The 26108-nt window shown below is 43.8% G+C and overlaps 1 protein-coding gene across 11 annotated transcripts in view; it reads right to left on the reverse strand.

Moving 5' to 3' along the window:
• The window catches only part of JAK2 (Janus kinase 2), a 176188-nt gene that overhangs the window by 129536 nt on the left and 20544 nt on the right, over nucleotides 1-26108 (reverse strand). For 10 of the 11 annotated variants that reach the window (XM_029056389.1, XM_029056386.1, XM_029056385.2 and 7 more), the window contains one exon: nucleotides 13429-13524. The gene's annotated coding sequence lies outside the window, so the exon portion shown is untranslated. Of the gene's footprint in view, nucleotides 1-13274; nucleotides 13387-13428; nucleotides 13525-26108 lie in introns of those variants that run through there. The other variant, XM_029056391.2, reaches the window with a different exon arrangement.

The raw sequence follows: 26108 nt of genomic DNA on the forward strand, positions 1-26108 counted from the left end.
CAACGCTACTGTAATGGAAATTCACAGGTTCAAGCAGAAAAAAAGGAACAAAGCTAAAATCGGACTAAGGCTGCATCCTTTTCAAAACACTCTGTAACAGCAGTTTTCGAAGAGTTCCTCAAAGATAAAAATGTCTCTACCTACATAGATAGAGCTAAGAGATAAAATGCAGATTACTTAATTGACCTTTTTGCAGTTAAGTTTGCTCGGTTTTGCAAGTCATTCTGGAATACATCTCAATAATTATCTTCAATACTCGCTGAGACCCATGTGAAAATCACATTCTTATAATAATAATAATTATGGTACTTAAGTGCCAAGCACTGCTCAAAACGCTGGGGAAGATATAAGTTCATCAGGTTGGACACAATCCCTGTCCCACATGGGGCTCACAGTCTAAGTATGAGAGAGTAGGATTTCATCCCCATTTTACAGATGAGGTAACTGAGGCATTAGAGAAGTTAAGTGACTTGTCCAACGTCACACAGCAGACACATGGTAGTGCCGGCATTAGAATCCAGGTCCTCTGACTCCCAGGCCCTGCTCTTTCTACTTTAGGCCACGCTGCTTTTCTAAGTCTGTCCTCTCCTACCCAAGCTACTCATCTTTCCAGTGATTCTCTAGATGTTCACCCTCTCCCTCCAAAATCCTTCAAAACCAAGAATACATCCTGAAAATATTCTTCTTTTTTTTTTACTTCCACTGTATTCTTCCAAATACTCAGTAGAGTTCTCTGCACAAAGTGTTCAATAAATACTATTGATTAAGGCTACACTTATTACCAATGCTGTTACTGTAAAAGTTATGAGAAAGAAAAGGTTTATTACACGCTATAATCTGAAAACCTGACGAAATAGTATAGTAGCAAAATCCAACCTATATTTCTTAGGCTGGAATTCAAAGATCTGGAGACGAAAGTAGTAGTCAGTGGTAGTAATGTCATTTATTAAGTGCCTGAGTGCCATCAATCCATCAGTGGTACTTAATGAGCACTTACTGTGTGCAGAGCACTGTACTAATCGCTTGGGAAAATACAATATGAGAGAGTTGGTGGATGTGATCCCTGCCCACAAGGCACTTACAGGCTACAGGGGGAGTCGGACATCAAAATAAATTATAGATGCAGGGAAATAGAGTAGAAGGACATGTACATAAGAGATGTGGGGCTGGGGCGAGCATTGAAGTCCTTAAGGGTACTCAGCCAAGTACATAATTGAGGCAGTGGAGAGAACAGATAGGAAAAAAAAGGGCGGAGGGGAAGTCTCCTGTAGGAGATGTGATTTTAGGAGGGTTTTTAAGGTGGAGACAGTAGTGAACTACTGGGCTTGGGGTTGGTGGTGAGATAGGCAAAATCGAAGTACAGAGAGTAGGTTGCATTGTATTAAGTGCTTGGGAAGTACAACAGAAGCACAAGGCATGTTCCCTGCCCACGGGCACCTTATATTCTAATGGTGGACACCACCATAGAAATATTGAACATACATGTATACAAATACTATGGATGGGCATAGAGTGAGGCCTAGTGGAAAGACTATAGGACTCAAAGTCAGAGGGCCTGGGTTTTACTCCAGCTCTTCTACTGGCCTGTTGTGAGACCTTGAGCAAGTACTTAAATCTCTCTGTACCTCAGATTCCTCACCTGGAAAATGAGGATAAGATTCCAGCTCTTCCACCTCTTAGATTGGGAGCCCCATGTGGGACAGGGATTGTGTCCATTCTAATCATGTTGTATCTACCCCAGTGCTTAGCATAAAGTTTTTAATCAATACCATAATAAAGACATAAGTGCAGCAGAGGTCTGAAAGCGGAACTTTGGAGAGCAAATTTATGTAACACAACTTTCAACATAACAAGATTGACACTCAACTGTAACCCCACTTCTCAAGGAATCCCAGGATTCCTTGGACAAGATATAGTTGCTATTTGCACATAATCAGATGCAAGTTTTGATCTCAAATAGGAAGCATTTGCTCCACACTTGACACTAAATGCCACTGGCATTTTCTGTCTCAGTTCAAATTTTAGAGGCAATGAGAAATAGATGAGCAGAAACATCGGAAAGAAAGGCTAAACTCCAGATCCATGAACAGAGAAGCATACACACACCCACATCCACACACAGGAAATATGAGGAGTCTCCCAGTGCTTGGCACATAGTAAGCACTTAACAAATACCATAATAATAACAACATATGCAAGGGTATTCATTCAGTCAATCGTATTTACTGAGCGCTTATCGTGTGCAAAGCACTGTACTAAGTGCTTGGGAGAGTACAATATAACAACAGAGACATTCCTGCCCACAACGAGCTCATGGTCTAGAGACGAGCTCACAGCTCACAAATATGGGGGACACATGCATACATATAAGTAACATCTAGTTGAAACATACATAGTCTAAAATGTGTGCCAAATTGTTTTAATTATGAAAAATCTTCAACCACAAGAATCCCATAGAACTCCTATATATTCAATGACTCAAAAAAACAGTTTCCCATCACACGGTCTTCACCAAGAAGAAATAAATTCATAACAAATAAAGAGTTATAGTTGCATTTGCCCAAGTGGCTGATGGAATGACCCGAGCATAAAAGAGGACGAGTGGTCAGAGATCGCCTCTTGGAGAAGGTAAATTTTTAAGAGGACTTTGGGCGGGGGGGGAGCCCTTTGGAATTTCAGGCATAGTTAATTAAAAAGCAGGGAAGGAGCAGATGTGACCATGGCAGGATAAATTTTTTAAAAATAAAAAATGCTGTATGAGGTCAGCATAGAGGAGAGCCACAGGATAGGAGATTGGGGAATTGGGGACATTGGGTCGAGAGATATGAGGGTTAGGCATGGTCACATGGTCAAAGGTGGAATGCGGGGGAGACCGGGTAGGGACACCACACCAACATGCCCTGGCCACAAGTGAAATTCGGCATGCCGCTGTGAAACCAATATGTAAGGCAGTAGAACTCGAAGGCTGGGTGGGAGCAGCCATGTCACTGTTTCTGTGAGTGCTTGTACCCACCCGCCTTCCAGGAAGGAGGGGGCAGTTGGAGCCATGGGAGTGGAGGAGACGAGAGAAACTAAAGGAGGGGGGAAAATGAAGGAAGGAGATGAAGTAGAATGGGGGAGGCAAGGAAAAAGAAATGGCCGGGAAAGTCTCAAAAGCAAAAAAAAAAAAAAACCAAAAGAAGAAAAAGAAGAAAAAGGGAAGCCCTGGCTGATAGAAAAAAGACATGGACAAAGACAGAAAACTGTAATAATAATAATGTTGGTATTTGTTAAGCGCTTACTATGTGCAGAGCACTGTTCTAAGCGCTGGGGTAGACAGAGGGGAATCAGGTTGTCCCACGTGGGGCTCACAGTCTTAATCCCCATTTTACAGATGAGGTAACTGAGGCACAGAGAAGTGAAGTGACTTGCCCACAGTCACACAGCTGACAAGTGGCAGAGCTGGGCTTCGAACCTATGACCTCTGACTCCAAAGCCCGGGCTCTTGCCACAGAGCCATGCTGTAAGTTCGTTGTGGGCAGGGAATGTGTCTATTTATTGTTATAGCGCACTCTCCAAAGTGCTTAGTATAGTGCTCTGAACACAGTAAGTGCTCAATAAATACGATTGAATGAATGAATGAAAACGAGAAGAAAAAGGGAAAAAACGGAATTTTTCCACAGGTCTCAGTTTAATTTTTAGCGTGCTCTGAAAACTACCCACAGTTTCTCAACAGTCAACCCCACCACATTCTGTGTAGAAATATTCTTCCGGTCCTTTGGGAAACACTTCCCACTCAGTAAGCTATAAGCGCTATCTGAAGTCCCTGTGCCTTTCATCCAGCAGCTGCTGTATCCTGTGATGCCTGAGTTCTGGAAATTCACAGGCAAGTAGACAAAAAGCGGATCAGGTGCCACTCTGCTTAGTCAGTTCAGCGCTATGAGCTGGCCATCAGCCTGAAGAAAACTAAGGTTACGTGCCAGCCTGCAACCCGGGAAACTACACAACCAGAAGATTTCCACTGACAATATAGGGCTGAAGGCTTTCACTGAATCAGCCCAAGTTCCCTATGTCTTAATCAAGGGAGAAAAATCACATAGAGGAGGCAATCGATCCATCGGTGGTTATTAATCCATCAGTGGTTATTACTGAACGCTTACTGTGTGCACAGCGCTTCATAAAGTACAAGACGACAGAATTGGTAGGTATGATTGCTGCCCACGAGGAGCTTACAGGCTATAGGGGGAAACCGACACTGTGAAAAGCAGCATGGCCTAGTGGACAGAAGTCAGGCCTAGTGGACAGAAGTCAGGCCTGAGGGACTATGTCCAATTCTATTAGAAACTGTCTCCGTCCCACATGGGGCTCACACTCTTATCCCCATTTTACAGATGACGTAACTGAGGCACAGAGAAGTTAAGTGACTTGCCCAAGGTCACACAGCATCATAATAATAATATCTACAAAGTTGTTAGTGCACAACTCTTACACAGCTGAGACGCCTGGATCTGCTACGGATATTCATTCAATTGTATTTACTGAGTGCTTACTGTATACAGAGCACTGTACTAAGCACTTATCATATCCAGGTTCTTAACAGATTTATTACGATTAGTGTTACCAATGAACAGGCATACTCTATTTCTCATTTATCCCACACAGTCCTGGACTGTAGCCTGTGTTGGGCCATTTTAAGAAAAAAATATATCACTGCGTCATAATTGGGACTAACCTGTCTAAACTGGCTACCCACCTTGAGTCGATCTCTGGCTGCTCTCGCTCGCTTAAATATCTTGATTTTGTATCTGTGCTGGAGCAGAGCTTGCAGTACAGATGCTTGAGAACGGGGTCTTTAATACCCATCAGTGGTGTTTACTGGGTGTTTATTGAGTGCAGAGCGCTGTACTAAGCACTTGGAAGAGTCCAATACAACAGAGTTGGTAGATACGATCACTGCCCTCAAGGAGCTTAGAATCTACCCACTTGCTTTCTTCCACTCCCAATCACTAAGAGGGAAAGGGAAAGGGGCACAAGCTTGAGATGGTTGGTCTGCTAGTCCGGGTTTTTAGCAAAAATAATATGGATAGCCTTCGGCGCCAACTAGAATATCAAATGGTAGAACAATGAAGTACTCAAATATAGTCGGATCACCACACTGAAGCAACGCTTACTGCGACGCATTTCCTTTAGACCAGACATGGGCAGACAATAGAGGACAACAAAAATAAGTTAATAGGTGCTGTAGAGAGAGCTGAATTGGGGCAAGCACAGGAAAGGTGAGCAAAAGAAACTCTTTTAAAGATACAATAAAGCAGTTCTTTGAACAATGAGGCATCTGTGTAAACCATGCAAGAGGTGGGAAGACCAGTCTGGCATACAGTCATTTGGAATAGGACTATTCTAGACTGGGAACTCTAGGACTATTCTTAGGACTATTCTGGACTGTAAGCTTGTTGTGGGCAGGGAATGTGTCTGTTTACTGGTACAGTGTACTCTCCCAAGTGCTTAGTACAGTGCTCTGCACACAGTAAGCGCTTAACAAATACCAACATTATTATTATTATTAATAATAAATAGGACTGAATGAATGAATAGGAATGTTTTTTCTACAGCAAAACGTTCCAAAGAGATGGCGAGTTAAAGCAGACCAAGGTCAAAGTACCAGACACCTCAAGTGATCGTTTCAGTCACAAACCAAAGGGCAGTATTAATAAGGGAAAGGAATTGGTAGAAGGATCGTTCTTTTTGATCACACCAGCACGCAAGGATGGTGATTCACTATTAGTGCCTATATAACACACAACTATTGATACACATGTATGTATGTTTATATACATATATTCTCATTATCTGCAATATTCAGTAATTAGCTTCAGGAGGAAGACAATGATTTTGAAATTAATTACGAGTATCTGAAAATGATACATAAATAAAATTTGGCTACTCCCCTTTTATTGCTAATTTACCATGGACTTGAACCAGATGTGTTTTACAAAGTTTGACAGCCATCTAAATCATTTATCCACAAATATGAGATTGAATTATGAGAATTTCCAAAATAGTACCATTTTAAATCCTAACCTTGAGCTGTGACAGTGGGAAACCAATATGCAGAGACACTTTCTCCCTATCCACAAGCTATTTCAGTATTGGAAAAATGAAACATATTACTGGTAATGAAACATATTACTGGTAAAGACTGTTTTACCCAAAACCTCGCTGACCAAAAAGCCCGAGAAATTGGTATTTCCAATCAATTAATTACTCGATGACATTTGTTGAGCCTTTGGGAGAGGACGATACAATAGGAGCTCATATCCTCATTTACCAGACCATCTTAACCATTAATCTCTTACGGAGAAGAGGTTTTTACAGCCCTGAGAGCTCCCTAGATGGTAGGAGGGAGGTGATCGAGTCAAGCTGTATATGCAGTTGCCAAACCCTCCTCAGAATTTTAACATGAGCAACCAGGGTAGGCAACAAGCCGCTGAGTTTGGACTAATTCAATTAGCAAGTAATTCTCCCTTAACAGTTCCTCTCCCCACTAAGGTCTGTTTCTCCTGTTAACAGGCTTCCTTAGGGACCTTATCCCTAATTATGTAGCTCTCATCGGCCCGCTGTATGCTATGCCACTTACAAGGCAGCCCTGATTCTTAGTTAACTGACAATTTTAAATAAATGGCACCTCCCATTCTGTTAACATGCCTGTTAACAAACCTTTTATAGTATTTGCAAAACCTCTGGGGAGTCCAGAGCTTTTCCGAGACAGAGAGGATTGTTTGAAACGTGGCCAAATTATTTTCCAACATAGGTGCCAACTTTTCATTTTGAGTACAAGGGTGAAAAGGAATGGAAGCAAACAGGAAAGGGCTTAGGAGTGGCAAGGAGTGCCACTGCCCGCGCCAGTTGTTTCAGACGTTTCACTCCCTCCTCAAACCCCCTGTATCCCCACCTCTCGGCCCTAATGACCCGGCCACTTACTTTATTGAGAAAATTAAAACCATCAGGAGTTATCGCCCTAAAATCTCCCCTGCTCCTCTCCAGACCCTTCTTTAACTCTCCCATCTTCCCCAGCATTATCTCAAGAGATCTCCTGCCTCCTCTCAAAATCCGCCGCTCCACCTGCGCCTCCGACCCCATCCTTTCACACTTTATCAAAGCACTTGCCCCCTCCTTTCTTCCCTCCCTGACCACCATCTTCAACTGTTCATCCTCCATTGGCTTTTTTCCCCACTGCTTTCAAAAATGCTGTCTCCTTGCTCCTAAAAAAACCCTCCCTTGACTGGACCCTCGCACTAGTTATCGCCCCAACTCCCTCCGACCATTCCTTTCCAAACTCCTTGAGTGAGTCATCTGCACCCATTGTCTCCATTTCCTCTCCTCCAACTCTCTCCTTGACCCCCCTCCAATCTGGCTTCTGTCCCCTTCGCTCCACAGAAACCGCCCTCCCAAAGGTCACCAATGATCTCCTTCTTGCCAACTCCAACGACCTCTACTTCATCCTAATCCTCCTCAACCTATCAGCTGCCTTCGACACTGCCGACCATTCCCTTCTCCCGGACACTAACTTTGGCTTTACTGACACTGTCCTCTCCTGGTTCTCCACTGTCCTCTCCTGGTTCTCCTTCTATCGGATCAAAGACCATAGACACTTTGGGCCATTCATTCTCACTCTCTTTCACAGGCTCCTCCTCTGCCTCCCACCCCCTAATTGTGGGAGTCGCTCAGGGCTCAGTCCTAGGTTCCCTTCTTTTCTCCACCTAAACCCACTCATTTGGAGAGCCCATTCACTTCTATGGCTTCAACTACCACCTCTATGAGGATCTCTATGAGAATGATTCCCAGATCTGCATCTCCAGCCCTGATCTCCCTCCTTCTCTGCAGTCTCGAATTTCCTCCTGCCTACAGGGCATCTCTACTTGGATGTCCCTCCTACACCTCAGACTTAACATGTCCAATACAAAACTCCTTATCTTCCCACACAAACCCTGCCCTCCCTCCGTCTTTCCCATCACTGTAGACAGCACCACCATCCTTGCTGTCTCACAAGCCCGTAATCTTGACTTTATTCTCGACTCATCTCTCTCATTCAACCCACATATTCAATCTGCTACTAAACCCTGTCAGTTCAACCTTCACAACATCGCTAAAATCCACCCTTTCCTCTCCACCCAACTGCTACCACGCTAATCCAAGCACTTCTATTCTGCCTTGACTACTGCATCAGCCTCCTTGCTGACCGCCATGCCTCCCCTCTCTCCCCACTCTGCTGCCCAGATCATTTTTCTACAAAATTATTTGGTCCGTGTTTGCCCACTCCTCAAGAACCTCCAGTGGTTGCCCATCCACCTACTCATCAAACAGAAACTCCTTACCGCAGATTTTAAAGCACTCAATCACCTTGCCACCTCCTACCTTCCCTTCCTGATGTTCTATACAACCCAGCCCCCCACACTTCACTCCTCTAATACCACTGTACCTCGTTCTTGTCAGAATCGCCGCCAATCCCTCAGGCTCTGGGCTGGTACATTCTCCCTCTTCATAGCCAACAATCATTCTCCCCACTTTCAAGGCCTTATTAAAAGCGCATCTCCTCCCAGAGGCCTTCCCTGACTAAGCCCTTATTTCCTTTTTTCCCACTCTCTTCTGCATCACCCACCCACCTTAGTCCCACAGCACTCATTTACATTACTATATAAGCACTTAGTAAAGTGCTTTGCACACAGGAAGTGCTCAATAAATATGACTGAATTGAATATCTATAATTTATTTATTTACTGTCTGCCTCCCCCTTTCTAGACTGTAAGCTCGTCGTGGTCAGGGAACGGGTCTACCAACTCAGTTACCTTCTCTGTAAAATGGGGATTGAGACTGTGGGAAAAGACTGGGTCCAACCTGATTAGCTGGTCTCTACCCCAGTGCTTAGTACAGGGCCTGGCACAAAGTAAGGACTTAACAAATACCATAAAAATAACCAAAAATACAAAACACCTTGTGATATTGCAGTCTCCCAAGTGCTTAGTACAGTGCTCTGCACACAATCAGCACTCAATAAATCCAATTTATTGATTCACTGGTTGTTTGATTGACTGAGGAAGCTTTAAAAGACCTAATCAGTCAAAAAGACTTGATATTAGATCTTTTCAGATATGTTTGGAAGCTCTCAGGTTTTGTCAGGGATGAGTAAGTGCTCGGGGGGGGGGGGGCAGAAACAATAGCTTGCTGGAAATGTTGGAGCAGTGGTCCCAATTACCCCCATGGATATGGCATCTATTTTTCCTAGTCTGTCTACACATAACCAACCATAACAGTGTGGCAGGCACTGTATTTTCTAGAGGTTTTTCAATAATCCACTTCACCTTTCCGGTAGAAATAGGCAGTCTACTAAAGATGTTTGATATTTCTGAAAGCAACCTTTTCATCAAGCATAATTATGAAATAACAAAGCTGTCAAATAGGGGTGTTTTAAACAAAAGGTAATCATATTTGGATTGCTATCGGTTAAGTTCCTGTGTGGTTCATTCAACTATTTAAAACTACATCAAAATGTAAAACCTTCTTTACAAAATAATTTAAAGGCATCGTTTCTTGAATCATAAGTAACACCATCTTTGATGATCAACATATATAACTCAGCTAAATGCACTGGCCTTATTTCCTCCCACCACCAATTGTCTGCAAGTACGCTGATTCCATATCTGTACCAGCAGCAAGCAAATTAAAGACAGAACACAATATGCAAAGCCAAGATCCCTTTATCTCTTCAAACACAACCCTGTAGAAAAAAATAGAATCCTACAAAAACAAGTTAGAGCTCCAAAAGTAATCAAAGGTCAAGGAGAAAAGCAAGCAAAGTATAGATTAATTTAATAAAATCAAAAACTGATCCAAACATAATGATCCTACTTGCATTCACCCTAGAAATTTGAAAAATCTAAGTCAAATGCTTTTCCAAAACTTTTCAAATACTTGAAAATAAAATTAAAAAATAAAGCATACTTACGATACGATCACTGTAAATTATGAAGAACAAAACCCTAACCAAAAGGAAAAACCACTTCCAACCCACTACTGTCAGAAGGCACATCACAAACCTATTATATAACAAGCCTGCAATTCACTCCAAAAACAAGAACCATCAAATATGTTCTAATACTTCAAAATGATAATACATGATTATGTCAATTGTTATCTGCTATTCCAACCACAAAAGAAAATTCATACCATGAAAATGTTCAATTCTTTTACAAATGCCCAAAGTGGTCAAATATAGATCTACCCCAGGTTGCAGCTACCCCACAGTAGGCGCAACCCAGAGACGTGTCATGCACTAATCACTGAGCTACTCCAGGACCCGTATGCCCCATCCCCAAAGGTACAGCCAATCACGGCTGGTAAATCAATTCCCTCTCCTCCCCTCTCTCCCTTTCACACAGCTCCGTTCCCAATCTCTGCTATTCCAGATAGTTTTCCTTCCTCCTACCCTGCCCAAACTCGGCCCTCTCCCACCTCGAGGATATTTGTTTAAACCAGTTACACATGTGGTAACTGGTGCCTCCAGCAGGAGAGGGGTGGGAAAGTGTCTGAGACGTCCCCGATTGGTGGACGCCTGGTCCTGACCACGAGAAGCAGCGTGGCTCAGTGGTCACGGGCTTAGGAGTCGAAGGTCATGGGTTCTAATTCCAGCTCCGCCACCTGTCAGCTGTGTGGCTTTGGGCAAGTCGCTTAACTTCTCGGGGCCTCAGTTCCCTCATCTGTAAAATGGGGATTAAGATTGTGAGCCCCACAAGGGATAACCTGATGACCCTGTATCTCCCCCAGTGCTTAGAACAGTGCTCGGCACATAGTAAGCGCTTAACAAATATCATCATCATCATCACTCCTCGCCCCAAGTGGTGGAAACTCAGTTTAGTTTGAGCCAGTTATCTCCCTCTCGCCACCCTCTGGCTCCGAGCTCCTGCCCTCCCTGGCCGACCTGGCCAGACACCTCAGTCTCAGTGGCCACGCCATGCCACTTCCCTGGAGCCCTCGGTCAAACCACCGAGGCGGCCTGTAGCCCCCAGTTTCCCCAGTAGTTCCAGTCCCCAGTGCCACAGGGCCAGAATCCCCATACCTCTCTCCCCCTAGCAGTTTTTCATTGTAAAATCTGGCTCTGGGAGTCTTACCAACTGCATATCAACTTTCATCTCTACTTCGGTAAACAAGTGCAAATACTTAAACAACGCTATTAACGGTTGCCTAGTCTAAGAAGTCCATTTCTTAACAATGAAAAAATGCATACACTGGATATACGATATACAGACAGTAGCATGAACGAAACGGAAATTTTCAAAAGTAGGCTTCATTTATTACATTGTTGATTGTGGCCAGGGAACATGTCTACCAGCTCTGTAATACCATACTCTCCCAAGAGTTTAGTAGAGTGCTCCGCACGCAGTAAGCGCTCAATAAATGCGATTGGTTGATTGACTGGAGAAGGCACAAGTTAACTGGGATCCCCTTGTCAAGGGGTCCCATGGGGACTCAGAAGCACCCCCCCGAATTGTGTTAAGGAAGTCCTACAAAAGCACTGACGCCCTTTCCGCCTACGCTTCCACCGCCACCTTCCTCTGCCCACCTTCACTTCCCAGCCTCCACGACGGCCTACTGCTACCGCCATCTTCCCACCCTGACGATGCCTCCAGGTGCCCCCTCCCGGCTTCCCAAAGGGTTTCGAAAAGGTGCCGCCACAGTCACTGACCCGGGCGTGAGGGCCGGGGCTGGCAATGGAGCCCCTATGGGGTTTCGAACAACCGTTCCCCACAGCCCTAGTCATGGGTTGGCACCGTGGCTCTGCTGCGGATTCCGGTCCTGCCGCTACCGAAGCCACAGCAACGAGGGTGCCAGCTAAGATCTCTCAGCCCACCAGAGCTCAAAGTGCTTTTGCTCCTCTACTGCTCCTTCCGCTGCTCCTCTAAAACGATTTCACTTAGTAGTCTCAGCCATATCACTCAATGACCCGCTGAGTGGTGCAAGAAATAAGGAAAAACTAAATACCAAGAGGAAATGGTTTTTGTAAAGCAACATGCAGTGCATGATAATAAACTGGTTAAAATAATCCCCCTCTTACCGAGACACTCAGAATGTAACGTCTCACGGTTCGACACTGCAAATAGCAACAGAGAAAACCGACCTCTAAAAATAAAATGCTACCTGGGACCGTCAGTCCGTTTGATTCCTTTTTCATTTTACAATGGCATGTGCGTGACAAAATAACGTGACTCGGGGAAGAGAGAAGCAGAGGAACATACGATCATAAACATTTCCATTACTGGGTTAATAAGAGATCCATCCAGTCCATGACTCGATCTGCACCAGTGACCCCAAAAGATGCTTCGAGACAGTGTATGGAGGTTGCCCTCCTCGACATCCTTTCTAATACACAGAGGGGGCCCATCTAACATCCCTAACTTTTTTCTCTCCCTCCCCAACTTTCCCTCTACCAACCCATTTTTGAACACTATGAATTAATCCAATCTCTTCTTGGGCTTTCTTGCTATTTTTGCCCTGCACAACATCCTGTGGTAATGAATTCCATCCATCAATCAATCATATTTAACAAACACTTTGGGTGGGCAGAGCACCATACTAAGCCCTCGGGAGAGTACAACAGAGTTGGTAGATATGTTCCCTGCACACAATGGTCTTACAGTCATAAAACGTAAGGAAGGAGCAAATCGGGAAGCTTCTGAGTCCTTTGATTTCCTAATGCTTCCAGCTTCATTCAAATTTCCTCCATGTGCTTTTTTTAAGTCTAGAAAGGAGTTTATATTTCAGAAGCCTCTGTCACCTGCTTATAGTTTCATAAAAGGGAAAAACAACCTCAATCACAGCAATTTTACTTGTAAAGGGCATCCTTTTTTGGAAAAGATTTTAACACGCTGTTATAGTGGTTACCGTTATCTGCTGGTATAGATACACCCTTTCTGAAAATACTTCATAGAGAACTAGAATCTCAGGGCATATTTATTTGGAGAAAAACAATGCATGATTTGGCAATCATGTTCTCTCTAAGCAGCTTTCAAAATTGCTCTGATGCTCAGTTTTGAACCACATATTTTTCTACTTTCAGATTAAGATGCCCAAATCAACTTCTTCCAAAAGCACAGTGAAAAGTTGGTCTTTGGAAAAGACTATTTATAGTCACATAAACAAGTGCCTAAGTCATAGGTAGGATAATTCAGGGCTGTTAGCCTCAAAGAGAAAGCTTTTGATTGTCCTGATTGTCAGTAAATCTAGGAAACCAGGAAACACACCCTATAGATAGAAGACACCTCCTCTAACGACACATCTAAGATGATCACGAGCACTGCTTATCGGCCAGATCTCAGAGTCTGTGTCCTGTAGATTAGGGTTTTAAAAAAAAACAAAAAACCCAACACAGAACTGCTGTTTTCAGGATGTAGTTACCCAAAATGGTCAATGCACCAGCTTTTGCCCAAAGTGCACAGGATCTCAGCCTTCAACTTTTGTTGCATATGAAAGCTTGAGCTCTTTCTGCTTCACCTGGAAGAAAAAAGAAAATAATTCAAATGTAGGTAACTACGGCAGGAGAGACTTCAGTTGAACATGAGGCGATTAAAAAAAGTGGGTATAGACCATCAATCACGGCAATCTTGAAAGAGACAACCCTATATTCCGGCTCGTTTAATCATTCGCCGATGCAGGGGCAAGGAATTCCTGTGTCCCGGGCGGAGGCTTCGAGGATTATGGGGGCTATCTGAGCTTGTCTGGAGTCCTGCCTGATCACTAGAGTGAGTGCTTTAGTGATCCAACTAAGATCCAATAAGCCATCCTTACTTCATGTTTGCGAACAGATCTTACCTATTGAGGACTCCAACCGGTACTGTCGAGCAATCAATCGACAGTATTTATTGAGGGCTTAGTGGGTGCAGAACACTGCACTAAGCCCTTACTAGGTTCCAGGCTTCTGGGTGCGAGCTCAAGGCTCCCCGAGAATAACAGACCCAGCTCTTCCTGCCAAAGAGAACAAAGGATAAATATGGAATTTGCTGACTCATTTGTATTTTTTTTAATGGCATTTGTTAAGCACTTACTATATGCCAGGCACTGTACCCAGCGCTGGGGCAGATAACAAGCTAATCAGGTTGGACTCGATCCATGTCCCACATGGGGCTCACAGTCCTAATCCTCATTTTAAAGATGAGGTAAGTGAGGCCCAGAGAATTGAAGTGATTTCATTCATTCAATCGTATTTATTGAGCGCTTATTCTGTGCAGAGCACTGTACTAAGCGCTTAGGTCACACAGCAGACAAATGGTGGAGCCGGGATTAGAACCCAGGTCTTTCTGACGCCTAGGTCTGGGCTCTATCCACTAGGCAACACTGCTTCTCATGGGATTTTCTGCCCTTTATTGTGCATTTTGCAAGTGAAGAATTATAATAAGCAGTTTGGAGATAATATCTTCTTTCCTGTACACTAGGAAAATAGCACCAATGTTAATTGGGGAATCTTGACAGTTAAAAACCATATTCTCTTCCCCCTAACAATAATCTAATCGTTGGGGTCAACACACTCTGGTGGTGATAAGATCCTTGAGGACAGGGATCATGTCGACTAACTGTACTATACTGTCCCATGCACTTAGTTTAATGCCTGGTACAGAGTAAGTACTCAATAAATATTACTGATTGATCGACCCAAATATTTCTGACAATTCGCTTTGGCAATGTAGACATGCACAGTTCAGAGGTGTTATTCAAACACTATTAAGACCTGGCAAGAAATAACTTCCTCGGGCTCTACAGACACTAAGGTCAAACAAGTGACTTCAGGCTCAGAAGTGAGTTATTGGTCTAGGAAAGACAGGGCCTGAAAAGAATCTTTGTTTCCAATGGATAAAGAGTATGCTAAAAGCCTATATATAACATATATATACATATGAAATATTTAAAGGGAGAAATATTTTTCAAAAATCATATTCCCACAGTCTTAAACCTCACCTCAATTATAATGACTTTAAACATGCTGCTGAAGTCTTTGGTAAAAGTAAATCCTTGGTGTGAATTACAATCTCATAGTACTTTATGGTTTATTCTCAATAAAATTATGGAGAAAGAAAGATCCAGAAAAATCTATGAAAAAAATTACTTGGGATCCACTAACCAGGAAACTCAGTACATAAAAGGAAAGTTTCTCTTTCCTTCTGCTCTTTTCTCCTTTACAGATATCCAAAAGATTGGGTGGGGCAAATGAAAAATAGACGATATACCTTTTATCCTCCACGACACTGCCACAAAATCCCAAAAAACCCTCCCAAATGATTAAAAAAAAAGGGCCAGGCAACAGATCATACTTTCAGAAAATGCAAAAGTAACTGACAAGGTAGAGAAATAATGTAGAAACTCAGTTTCTTGCTACTCAATGACTTCCAGCTTTTTTTGGTTTCATTTATTGTAAAAGCAGAGGTTGTGAATGCAGACTGAGTCAAACAATTCCCTAGACATTTGTAGCATCAATTCTCCTGCTGTCCATTATCTCTTCTGAATTCTAATAGGGCCCTTGGGTTTGTTGGTTTCCCCCAACCTAACCCTAATTTTGTTACATCAACTGGCGATTCTGCCAGACATTCTTTTTTATGTTCATTTTTGACCAATTATGTTGGGATGAATTCTAATGCAATACCTTCCGGAATAGAAGTCAAACACCCAGGGAGTAGGGCTGCCAAGAAAAGTTACATAACCGGAATTGCACAAGGACAAAGGCTGATCAATTCAAGCTCTTTACTGTCGAGAGTGAGGAGAAATACCACAGCCACAATAGAAACCATCACAGGAAGGATTTGATTCTATCTATGGAGAAAAGTCTTACATCATCCAAAATTCTCTGCTGAGGCATTCATTACGTGAATTTTTACTCGGGAGAATTCTGAGATGGACGTTCTACCAAAAAAAGGAGGAAAATAGCAAACTACATACTGAGGTGCACCTTCAAGCTCCCATAAGATTCAGAGCTAGGATGGAGTGGGGTCTGAGATGAGTGTCATCACAGGACTGGTCTGTTTTAACTTTTTTAAACTGCCAAGAAAGAGTCAACCAATGCTGTCTGCAACTGTAGATCCAGACCAGCCCTAGAAATATCTCCCCTGACATTCTTCTGCTTCCAAAAACATTAAATCCAGGAGCACTTGTAAACCCTACTCCTCTACCCACAATGCCTCACTGCTCTTGTCTTTACTGTTGTCCTCATCTGTCATATTTTTAAATTACCATCTTTCCCTACATGTCTGTTGCCAGCCCCCAATCCCCTCTCCCAAATTAATCTTAGACTGAGAGAGCCCCTTGGGGGCAAGAGAGTGTGCCTTTTTCTCACTCGTGTACTTTTTTTCCCAGCACTTTAGCAGAGTGCTGGGCACGCAGTAAGCACTTAAAAAATACCAGTACTACTATTACATGTATGCTGTATTTCTGGGACTTATCGCTCCAGAAATTCTTGGGGAGCCGGCAACCACTATGGCGGGATGTGATTATGAACTATCTCTAATCTCATCCTTCTTTTCCCACCCACTTTCCAATCAGAAAAGTTGGGGCCCCAATTCCTCAGGGGCTCTGGGGCAAGTACTCTGGTTGCCTCCACCCCAAACCTCTTTTTCCATCTCCTACCCATTACACATCTGGATCCTTGTATTCCTCCAAGGAGATGCTGCCCCATAGGAAATGGCAGTCTGAAAAAGAGTTTCAGGAAGGATCAATGACTCTTTATAACCACTTCTATTTCTAGGTTTCCCTTAGATCTCCCAGCCATTATAAGAGTTCCAGGAAAACTACATGACATCAAATCAGATTGTGAACGACACTAGAATCTCTTCTTGCTTTAACAGTTCTTTCTTGAAATATTTTAGCCTGTCATAGGGTCTATCTGCTCCATTTACCATTGAACATTTTCAATGGCCTGCGGGAAATTGTGGACTTCTCAGGGGACTAAAGGAAAGGATTGGTTGTTCACCTCTGCCCTCATCCCTAATTTATTATGATTATCATTCATAATAATATGAATAATAATCGTGGTATTTAAGCACTCTCTAACCACTCCTATTTCTAGATCTTCCAGCCATTATAAGAGTTCTGTGTCAAACACTGGTAGGTACAAATTAATCAAATTGGTCACAGTCCCTGTCCCACATGCGGCTTGTGGTCTAGGTAGAACTCAGAACAGACATGGAATCCCCACTTTACAGATGAGGAAGCTGAGGGCCAGAGAAGTTAAGTGACTTGCCCTCGGTCACACAGCAGGCAAGTAGCAGAGCCAGGATTAAAACCCAGGTCTTCTGACTCCCAGGTTGGTGTTCCTTCCACCAGGCCAGTGGCATCATCCATTGTATCCATCATCAATCTATTAGAAGCTCTGCCCAGTGATCTGGTATCGTGGAAATTTGTCTGGCCTGCTGAGTCCAGACAAACCTAATATACAGTCACTTCATTATGCAGCCACAATTTTTTAAATTTCCCAACTAATACTGGTTAAAAATCCCTTCTTTGAAATTAATTTTGACCTAGAAGAAGTGTCAACTTTTCACATTGGGCATAGGGGTAAGAAGGGGGTAGAGATTTTAGGGGAGGATGCAGACTGAGGAAGAGGAGAAAAGAGTTTACAGTAGGTCAGAAAGCTACCATTTTGGGTCTTTTCAGTCCCAGTTGGAAACATTCAAGCCTTGCCAGCGACCTGGGATGAGCAAGTCTGGAAGTCCAGCTGAGAAAGTTGTCAGGGCCATCATTTCCACTGCCCCGTGGGGTGGGCACCTATCCCTAGAAGTGCCTTTCCTCTAACCGGGCCAGCAGACTGGCCAATTCACTGAAACCCAGAGTCAGAAATTCATTCAATCATATTTATTGGGCGCTTACTGTGTGCAGAGCACAATACTAAGTGCTTGCAGAGTATAATACAGCAATGAAGAGAGACAATCCCTGCCCACAACGGGCTCACAGTCTAGAGGGAATCAAATACAACTGCAGCAGAGGGTCAATCCCAAGAGCCCTGGACCTGAAATCCAGTTTTGGTTTTTTTTTTCCGGAACGTACGTCTCCAGGTTGGCAGCATGCTGCACTATTGCTAAACTGCTGGACTAGCCCCAAAGCGATCTTTTTGTACCCATTTTTAACATCTTCCCTTTTTTCCCGGATCTTAGTTCTTCTCCCTTCTCTCCTCCACTCTCTATTATCATTATAAAGCATTGAAAATGAAGGGAAGAAGAATAAGTATTGGGCCCCACTCTCCTTCCTGAGCTCTGTAGGATGCAAAGAGTTCATCCTCCCTTCATCCCTTTCTCAGAGAATGACCCAGTCACCACTATAGTCACTCCCCTGGCTCTGCAGTACCTTTAAAAGTTCCTTCCTAAGCACTGAAATTCTGCAGGTAGACCTGTGAGATAGAATCTGGCTTAAGGACAGTTCCAGCAGAACAGCCCTAATTCTCTCAATGGTTCCGTTCCTCCCCAAACTGGGTGGCATAGCTCAGGAACTGCTGTAGCACAGAGGTTAAGTTCAAAGATGCTCCACTAGGCCTGAGGGAGAATACTCCTCTACTGGCAGAAAACCCAAAAGATTTGCCAAGAGAATCGGCACGGCACAGTGGATAGAACACAGGACTGGAAGTCAGAAGGTCAAGGGTGCTATTCTTGGCTCTGCCACATGGCTGCTGCGTGACCTGGGGCAAGTCACTTCACTTCTCTGTGCCTGATAACTCATCAGTAAAATGGGGATTGAGACTGGGAGCCCCATGTGGGACAGGGACTGTGTCCAACCCGATTTGCTTCTATCCACCCTAGCACTCAGTACAGTGCCTGATGCATAGTAAATGCTTAAGCAATACCACAATTACTATTATTATGCATTTATGATACCTCAATCTTTTCTCAGGTCGGTGAGGGAGGAGAAAAATCTGCTTATGCACTGTTAATTCAATACTTGGATTTATAGTTTCTAGGAGAACCTACCCTACATCCACCCATTGAATCTGTCCCTCTCCAAACCTACAACTTTCACATCTCTCATTTGTTTGCCTGTCAGTTTCACACCCACCCACCATTCCTTCCCACCTCAGAGTCCCCACTACTCTCCTTTAAATATGCTCTGGAAGAGTTTTTTAAAAAGTCCGTTTGACCTCTGAAATTTTTCTTATTGAAGGTGAGAGCCTCCAGGATATAAATGAACACTTTACAAACAGTTACTTTATCTGGGTTCGCTGTCTATTACAAAAGGCTTTTGAAACAAAAACCTCTCATATAGCTTAAAGGTGATCTTTTTTTCCTTTTGTCATAAAGATCTATTATTATTCCAAGAAATGAATCCTCTGGCATCGACTCAGGGTACGTGCTTTCTCTCCAGCACACTGAGAGCCCAGGTTTATGTGGGTTTATTTGTTATGGGCAGAGAACGTGCCAGCTAATTCTCTTGTACTGTACTCTCCCAAGCTCTCAGTCCAGTGCTCTGCACACAGTAAGCACTCGATAAATACCACTGATTGATTCGTCGCTGAGGTCCAGTAGGAGGAGGAGGAGGAGGAGGAATGGTCATTGGCTGGAGGCGAGACGAGTTGGAAACGGTGAGACCCTAATGCTTGTGCCGAATACTGGGGAAATCTCAGTGGGCTGCTGCTTAGGTGGGCCACGTCAGTCAGGATGAATCAAGCAACTCATGGAAGTTCCTTCATTTATGCCATGCTGCTTCCGAGACAAGAAGGGGGTTCTTTTAAAAAAAAAACAGATCCGAGAATCTAAGCTAACCCTTTGTGTAAATAATCATAATAATAATGGTACATGTTAAGTGCTTACTATATGCCAAACACTGTTCTAAGCGCTGGGGTAGATACAAGGTAATCAAGTTGTCCCACGTGGGGCTCACAGTCTTCATCCCCATTTTCCAGATGAGGTAACTGAGACACAGAGAAGTTGTGACTTTCCCAAGGTCACAAAGCAGACAAATGGCGGAGCCAGGATTAGAACCCACATCCTCTGACTCCCAGGCCAGTGCTCTTTCCACTAAGCCAAATCTACGGTAAAGTTATACCGTACTTTAAACTACTTCTTGTTAATAACATCTCTTTCCTTGAGGGACCGTAGATTATAGGCGATCGACTGGGATGCCTGGTACGGGTGCATGACTTTGGAACCACTGCAGTGGGCCCTGATAACTTTGGGGTGTGATATGGAGAGATGTGTGCCCCAAATTGTTGCCCTGAATCCAAACCTTTACTTCCTCAATCTACAAGCTCACCCCACCCACCTACTCCTACTGGCTTCTGGCAATGACAGTAGAAAGTGGAAATATGTGCCCAACAACTTTTTGTCCTACGGTGGGTACTGCCACAACCAAAAAATATTGAGACAGGCCGATATAGATTGTAATCCAGATTCTAAGATCCTCTGGGGCAAGGATCGGGTCTACTGTACACTTCCGAGCGCTTCGTACAATGTCCTGCACACAGTGAGCATGCAATAAATACTGTCGATGGACTGAACTCAATAGTGCTCATCAATCTGAGAATCGGGCACCTAGGAACCCCTAACTATTAATATAATCGCAGGCTCCACCACCTGGCTCTTCTTCAGCTCTAAAATCACTAATCTCAGCACACTGTGCAGGTTAATGAGATACTGCTCATTTTTAGATCTTCTTATCTAAGGGAGCTTAACAGGGAAAATTTGTCCTTATTTATGAAACACTGTGTTCCACTTGAATATTTTTGTGTTGATTCTCCTCTTTGTGAGGATTGAAGATGACCGATCTTTGAGATGCTGAAGTAGTTATGAGTATCGACAAGAGCACATTGCAAGTGTCATACACGTAGCACAAAGCTCAGAGTTTCTAAGATCCACGTGGAAGGTTAAAAGAATCACAGGATACTGAGGCTTCAGTAAAAAAAAAAAAATTACACCAGCTATTGTCAACCTAGGATGGTTTATGTGTAGCCTTGCTTTAAGGCAGGAAAATTGATGATGATGATAGCTAAGTTTCCAAGCTAGGTCACTTAGGTGGAAAATGTAAAGGGAAATCCTGTAAATTCAATACTTTCTAGATCATAAGCTACATAATAATGATAATAATAATGGTATTTGTTAAGTGCTTACTATGTGCCAGGCACTGTACTAAGCACTGGGGTGGATACAGGCAAATTGTGGGGGACGTAGTCCCTGTCCCACGTGGGACTCACAGTCTTAATCCCCATTTTACAGATGAGGTAAATGAGGCCCAGAGAAGTGAAGTCACTTGCTCAAGGTCAGACAGTAGACAAGAGGCGGAGCCAGGATTAGAACCTATGACCATCTGAAAATGGGGATTAAGAGCGTGAGCCCCAAGTGGGACGAGGACTGTGTCCAACCTGATTACTATGTACCAGTGCTTAGTGATAATAACAATAATAATTGTGGCATTTGTTAAGCACTTACTATGTGCTAAGCACTCTTCTAAGTGCTAAGGTACATACAAGGTAGTCAGGTTGGACACACAAGGCTCACAATCTTGATCCCCATTTTAAAGATGAGGTAACTGAGGCAAAGAGAAGTGAAGTCACTTGCTCAAGGTCACACAGCAGTCATGTGGCAGAGCTGGGGTTAGAACCCAGGACCTCTAACTCCCAGGCCCGTGCTTTTTCCATTAGGCAGTGCCTGGCACATAGTAAGTGCTTAACAAATACCATTTTAAAAAAAACACCACCACAATACAATTCTAAAACACCATGGTTACCCTTTCTTCTCCAACTACAAGTCATTTAGATAGTGGAAATGTTTCAGATGTATCTGATCATTACTGGGGCTGAACCAGCCACATGATGTGACTAAACAATCCCAGCCTATAAACCCATGCACTAGCACTGGCTGAGTTACATTTTATCCCCTTCCCAAATCTGGCTTATTTAGTCACTGCCCTGATGCCAATCAGCACATGCTTTCTTTGCTATACTTACCTACCCACACTGTATTTGTTTATACCTCCCCTTAGGTTAAAACTTGGTTTAATGTTTGAATTTAAAAACAAAGCAAAACTTTTCAACTAGGATTGGCCACTGCTGGAGACACAACTAGGGATGCGCCTGGAGAAGCTTCGAAGCCAAAGACTGCAGTCCAAGAGCCACAGAGACCAGGGCCAGAGACAGACCTGGGGAAAAAAAAAAGAGAGACAGGCCTGGAGAAGAGATGGGAAGGCATGGGGAGACAGAGCTAGGCACGGAAAATCGGGGAGAACGACAGGCAAGCAGAGAGAGACAGTAAGAGACAAGCTCTTGCTTTCCCCACAGCTCCAACGTCTAGTTCCGACCCCTGCCTCACTCCCACTTCACCACCTGACCCCACTCACGAGCTCCATTTTTGTGTCAGGTCTGTCACTAGAGGAGTGGTCACGCCTGATCCAAAGCTGTTTTGCTGATGGCTCTAGTTTTCTAGCCTCCCCTCCCAGACAGATGGTAAAGAGCAGGTAGTAGTAACAGTACTTATTAGGGCCTGGCTACTCTCCCCTGTTCATCCTACACCAAAAGTGTGTGTCTTTGTCCCCACGGTCTGAATCCAGGGTGGATTTAAATTCTGTTGCTTCCCCTTACCTGTAATTTCTTTTAGTATCTGTTTGCCCCGTTGATTGTAAGCTTCTTGAGGGCAGGGATCGAGGCTACTAATGCTACTGTTCTCTCCCAAGTGCTAGATACTGTGCTCTGCTCAGAGTGAACACTCAATAAACACTATTAATTGATTGTATTATGGTATCTGTTCAGCGCTTACTATGCGCCAGGAACTGTACTGAGCCTTGGGGTAGACACAAGCTAATCAAGTTGGAGCCAGTCCATGTTCCACATGGGGGTTCACAGTCTTCATCCCGTTTTACAGAGGAGGGAACTGAGGCTCAGATAAGTGCAGTGGCTTGCCCAAAGTCACACAGAGACAAGTGGCAGAGCCGGGATAAGAATCCAGGTCCTTTGACTCCCAAGCCCGCACTCTAGCCATTAAGCCACGCTGCTTCTCCTACTGACTGATGGGAAGTAAAAAAAAAAAAGTCACCTCAACCATCTCCTCCAAGTGGGTATCCATGAGTCATATCGTTCTATATAAAACATCAGTGGTAAGTTTCAAATTTATTATACCTTTCCCAACACACTAAAAGAAGTCACTGCACACAGTCAGCGCTTAATAAATACTATTACATCTGTTATACTGTACTCTCCCAAGCACTAGGTACAGTGCTCTGTTCACAGTAAGTGCTTAATAAATACGACTGACTGATTAAAGAGCAGGCAAGAAAGTTCCTAAAAATAGTGCAGAGGAAGGGACAAGGGGAAGGGGCTGGCAGAGAGTGATCTAGAATGTACTTTGTAATTACCCGTTGAGCTCAGATGTCATGTCAGGGCTCGTTCTGGAACAGGAACCGAACAAATTACATTTAAGCCTACGGGAAAGCATATCCCATAACATGACGGTGCACAAATTACCCACCTATTCGAGGATCACATTACATAAGGCTCCTCGAGTACACCTGTAATGGGTTCTAATCCCAGCTCTGCAACTTGTCTGCTGTGACCTTGGGCAGGTCACTTAACTTCTCTTTGTCTCAGTTACCTCATCTGTGAATGGGAGCCCCATGTAGGATAGGGACTGTGTCCAGCCTGATTAGCTCATATCTACCATGGTGCTTGACACATAGTAAACACTTAAATACCATGGTTACTATCATTAAATGCTTTCATAAGATCTACCAAAACTGTGTAGATACTTGGGCTGTAAACTCCTTGTGGGTAGGGATCGTGTCTACCGACTCTACTCTACCGTACTCTCCCAAGGGCTTAATACAGTGCCCTGCACACAGTAAGCGCTCAATAAATACCACTGATGGTCTGGTTGATCGATTGAAATACAGAAGCAATTGTACCCCAGTGGGACCTATGGTTTGATACCCTCCAAGTTGATGGTGACGTGGTTAAAAAAAAAAGGGGGGCCTCCAAACCACCAGGATGACTCAACATTAGAGTCCTGGAGAACAAAGATACTTGCAAGGAATTCCACAGGAATATTACCAGAGCTCTGTTGGCACAAGGAACCCCATCTACTAACTCCAACATCGACGGCAAAGAGAATTTTTAGAGCACGGGTGCACACGTTATTTAGAGCACGGTCTTTTATTTATTATTATTTGATAAAGGGAAGAAGACAGTGCCTACGACTAGGGGTGGTACTGGAAGTGCAGCCTGAAGCCGTGGACTAAGCCATAGCAGCATGCCCTCCTTAGCAGGAGACGGCTGTTTTGTCCTCGTCTTGTTTATACGCCATTCTTGAGTGAGACACTCCCATATACACTCAGTCCTCTTGTAACATGGGGATTAGGCTCTTGACAAATCTCACCTTGAGGAAAGCTGGCATTATAGTATGTGTTCCTTGAACTGATGCTGCCTGCGTGTACACAACCGTTTCTTCGGACAGCACTCAGTTTTCTATCCAGAAATCACCATCGTCGTCATCATCACGATTGTGATATTTGTTAAGTGTTTACTATGTGCCAAGCACTGTACTAAGCACTGGGGTAGATAAAAGATAATCAGGTCCCACATGGGGCTCGCAGTCTACGTAGGAGGGAGAACAGGACTGAATCCTCATTTTGCAGATGAGGGAACTGAAGCCCAGAGAAGTGAGATGACTTGCCCAAAGGCACACAGCAGACGAGTGGCGGAGCCGGGATTAGCACCCAGGTCCTCTGACTCCCAAGCCCATGCTCCTTCCTCTAGGCCACACTGCCAAAGACACATGCTCCCTGATTGGCATTCTGTCCAAAACAGTAAATGAAAACACACAAAATGGAAGAACCGAATGCCCCGTACAAATCACTGAGGTCCTCGCTGACATCCAGAAGGTGCAGGTTAGGGCAAGGACCATTATAGGTGGTGAAAGAAGAGGAAATGAGAAAAACCTCAGGGTTCATCCAGCCTGGTAAAAGGGGTCCTTTTGGAAGTGTGATTCCTCATGCCCCCAATTTCCCAGTACAGGAGACAGAAATGGAGAGGTGGAACTATGGGGTCGAATGGAGATGAAGGTTCAGCTCCAACCCAGATACGGACAATAGAAGGATAGAAAAAGGTAAGTCATTTCCTTCGTTACGTTCATACCTTTCCCTTCGACCTTCATTTTGTTCTTCGGGCCTGGCTCTAGATACGTGTGGGGGGAAAATAGGAAAAGTCCACAGACTCTTCAGAAAAGTCTTCCCTCATCACCTCAGTTACAGGGTTGTACACCTCAATCATATTATGAGATTTTCTAAAGGCACGCTTGATAAAGACTGATGTATTCATCATATTTAGTAATGATCTGTAAGCTAAATTTTGCAAAGACTTATAGGTATTTTGAACTCTCTAAAACCAAAGTGATTTCCCTACGCTATAATTTATTCATTTCACATTCTAGTCCGGTTTTTGAAAGATTCAACTGTGCTGTCATCATCCAGGATCCCAACATCCTTGCGAGGATGTTCTTCCACCGAGGAAGCGGTAAGTACCAGAAGCAAGAGATAAACGCCAGAGTCTGCTGTTAGTCATTTGCCTGCTTTTCTTCATTTTCCCACAACACATACATCTCTCAGCTGAAACACATTTATGGAAATAAACAAAGTGCAACTGTTTAAAAAACGTTTCAGAACTGATTTCCTTTACTGGATTAATTTACGCACATGCCAAATTACTTACTGCTTAGGTAAAATACAGTTATGATCCCTGAATCGAGTGCCTTACTCGCACCTAAACTGAAAGCCCAGTTCGACACGTACATTAAAATGAAAGGTCCAGCCTGCCCAGAAAGTGGTTTTGCTTGTTTGTTTTTTTCAATGAGCCCAGGGCAGGCCTGGTAAGTAGGGTTACTAGTGACAACACTTGTCCACACCAGACACCCAGACGCACGTCACCTTAAACGCATGTGAGCCGGGCACACGGTGAAGTGTCATGACCTCATACAGAACACTTGGTGGAACCTAAAGCATTTCTCCAGAGGACCCCCTGATCAGTCCCCCTGGTTCCTCTGAACACGGGCACCCCTTCCTAGCCTTGAAGCTCAACAGCGGGATCCAGGCCGGAAGGAGGTCGGGGGCTTAAAATACAAAATACCAGAGAC

The sequence above is a fragment of the Ornithorhynchus anatinus genome, chromosome X5 (assembly GCF_004115215.2).
Source record: "Ornithorhynchus anatinus isolate Pmale09 chromosome X5, mOrnAna1.pri.v4, whole genome shotgun sequence".
NCBI classification, from domain to species: domain Eukaryota; kingdom Metazoa; phylum Chordata; class Mammalia; order Monotremata; family Ornithorhynchidae; genus Ornithorhynchus; species Ornithorhynchus anatinus.